The 2,877-nt window shown below is 58.2% G+C and overlaps 1 pseudogene; it reads right to left on the minus strand.

The window, feature by feature from the left end:
* Window positions 1–1,167: 1,167 nt before the first annotated feature.
* Window positions 1,168–1,791, minus strand: LOC138094459 (transcription initiation factor TFIID subunit 11 pseudogene; annotated as a pseudogene).
* Window positions 1,792–2,877: the final 1,086 nt, after the last annotated feature.

Here is a 2,877-nt window from a genome sequence, read left to right on the forward strand (position 1 = left end):
AAGACGCCAGGGGAATGAAGGTCCATGGGGCCCTGACTTTCTGATTGGCCATCCACCGAAGACAGGAGGCTTTCTTCCAGATATGAACTCCTGGACTCCGTCTCTTGACTTGGAATGACCTGGGGCATGAGGTAGGCCCACCGGCCCAATGGAGCAACCATGTGTGGACAGGACAGAGGCTTGCCTCTCCCTGGATCTACCTGGGAGAGCTTCGCTGCTTCCTCACATTTCTGGTGCAAGACTCTTAGCTCTTGTTCTTTGCAAGAAGGTCTTGATCCAGTCGCCTAGCCCCGCCTGCCCAAGTGATCAGGAATTGGTGAGTGGGAGACTTGGTCAGAGGCTGGGATCTCAACCCCCCACCCTCACCGCACCCATGGAAGGATTCTGTGAGGTTTCCTTTCAGGACCGCGGATGGCTCAGGGATCCCATCCCCTGGCCTTTGAAGGCTGAGACAGCCCCGGGCGCCTAGGAGACAATCCATTACTTCCAGAGGCCTAGGCTTCCTCTTGCCCACGGCCAGACGTGGTTGGCTGAAAGGCACTGAAGCGCACTGGCATCTCTCCACGTGAGAGATCGTTGTCTGGTGTCCTCTGGGAAGGCCTTGCCTCCGCAGAGGAACACCAAGGCTTCGCTCCTGCAGTGACTTTGAAATAATTCCATGGGTTACCGGCTCCTGGATGGCGTATCACAGAGGTGTTCATATGTCAGCTGGATGGCTTTACTAGAATTCCCTGAGTGAACCCACCAGGGCCTGGTGTTCCCAGTCAGGCATGGCTACAGTGTATGGATTCAGCTTCTCTGGTAGACAGGCAGGGGTCTGTTCTCACAGGTGAGTTGTGGCAGGTCGTATCTCTCAAAGAATTAGACTTTGGGTCTCGAGTCTCTCCCCAGTATGCCTCCGGGCGAGAGACGCTTCTGTGTGTTACCGGTCTTTTCAAAGGAACAGCTCTCGAGTTGTGCTGGATGTCTTCTCTCCCCTTTGTGGCAGTTGATCCATCCTGGTGAAATCCCATCCTGGTGGCAATGTCCACGGGATGCAGGAGCTGCCTCGGGGATGGGGCAGAGGTGTCCTATGGGGAACGTAGGGGAAGAAAGCCTGAGGGTTAAGAGGCTGGTCGGCCGCAGGGCCACGTTGCTCAGGAACAGGCCCTTCCGGGCTCAGGCCTATTAGAAGAGGATCTTGTGCTTAGTGCTAGGCATCTGCCCCTTTTTGCGTAGCCTGCGAACAGCCTCCCTCAGATGCTTGGGTTGGAGTGGGGGCTTGTCTCCCCACTTCTCACAAATCTCTAGGGCTTCTTCCACCACCTGCCCGACGAAGACCTTGGCCATTCCAGACATGGCAATGACCACATTCTGGGATACCGGCGTGCCGGCCACGGCCTGGATCAGACGTTTGATGGTGGATTTGGGGAAGGCTGAGCGGCGAAACACTTCGTAACGGTTCAGCTGCTCCTCACTCATAGCAGCCACGAGGGTTCTCATCTTCTGGGCCTCCTCTTCATCCACTTCCCGTTGCCTGCCTCTCTTGCCCTTGGTGTTCACTTTCCATCTCTTGGCCACAGGGGGACGTGAGGAGGAGTCTGCCTCTTCACCTGCCCTTGGCTGTGGGCAGCCCTGACGCACGGACTCACTGCCTTCCTCGTCAGAGGCTTCCCTGGCTTTCTGGGCTGGGTCCCGCGGCAGGATGCAGCCTGGGTTGCTGGGTTCCAGTCCCAGGGGCATGCCTGGTGCCTCCCACGACACACCCAGGTTCGGACCTTGGTCCGGGAGCCACGCCCTGGTCTTGTCCATCCTGGCGCTGGGTCAAAGACTCTAGCTCAGAAAGCTAGAGTCCTGGGCCCTGCCTGCTGCAGAGTCCTAGGCAGAGAAACGCCCTCAGCTGCAATCCCTTGAGAGGCAGGATCCTCCTGAAACGGGCCTGTGCCCAGCCCCTTTATATAAGGCTAGGGCTGAAGCCACGCCCACCCGGAAGTCAGATGATGCCTCAGTAGCCTCCCAGCCAGGGGCTGGGCTCCTCCCACTGCCCCAGGCAAGGGGCGGGGCCAGGGTGTGCCTACGGGGGCCGCAGGCGGGGCCAGCTGCTGGCAGCCTCCCAGGATTCTTCCTGCCTCAGTTTCTGAACCCTTCATCTTGGGCCACGATGGAAACGCAGACATGTCCTCAGAAGACCTGTCTCTCAAAGCTGCCTTTTGAAAGCCTTCCAGCAGGCAGCCCAAGAGCCCAAGTCCTCTCTCCCCTGCTCCTCAGAACAGGCTGGCTGGCTTGTGGGGTGCTGGCGAATCCAGAAAGCCCAGAGAGTTCACTACTCTGGGAGACTTTCTTGCCATTCCAGGGTGTCCCCAGACCATCCTCTCCCCCAAGGCACAGACATGAAAATAGGTCGGCGGGCCGGCCTATGGGGGAGGCTTCCACCTTGCTCTGGAAATGCTCTTCAATTTGCCTAGGGGCAAAAGCAATCAGACGCCCTCCCACTCCCTTCCCCTCTCAACACCCTCCAGCTTCTCTCCCTCGTATTCCCCAACGCCAGTCACACAAATCCACTCCCCGCCCAGGCGAAGGTTTCCCTACCACCCTGATCGAGACATCCAGCCCAGAAGTAAGGTGGCTGTGGTGGGGGTGAGTGAGGTACAGACGTTCATTTCGGGAAGAAGCCACCTCTACACATCCTCTTCCTGCAAGGTCCATCACTTCCATGAGGAATCGCCCTCCCTGAGCGCTATTCCATGGAGATTCACAAAGCCTCCCTAGTCGAGGCACGCATCCCCCAATAGAGCCAGGCCGGGAAGGAATGGGCTGTCTCTGACCTCCACCTGCTCTCTGCTCCACCTGGTCCAATCTTCTGCCCACACCCCTGGCCTTCGTAGAGGTTTTCACGGT

Source organism: Capricornis sumatraensis, chromosome 18, assembly GCF_032405125.1.
Source record: "Capricornis sumatraensis isolate serow.1 chromosome 18, serow.2, whole genome shotgun sequence".
Taxonomy (NCBI): Eukaryota; Metazoa; Chordata; class Mammalia; order Artiodactyla; family Bovidae; genus Capricornis; species Capricornis sumatraensis.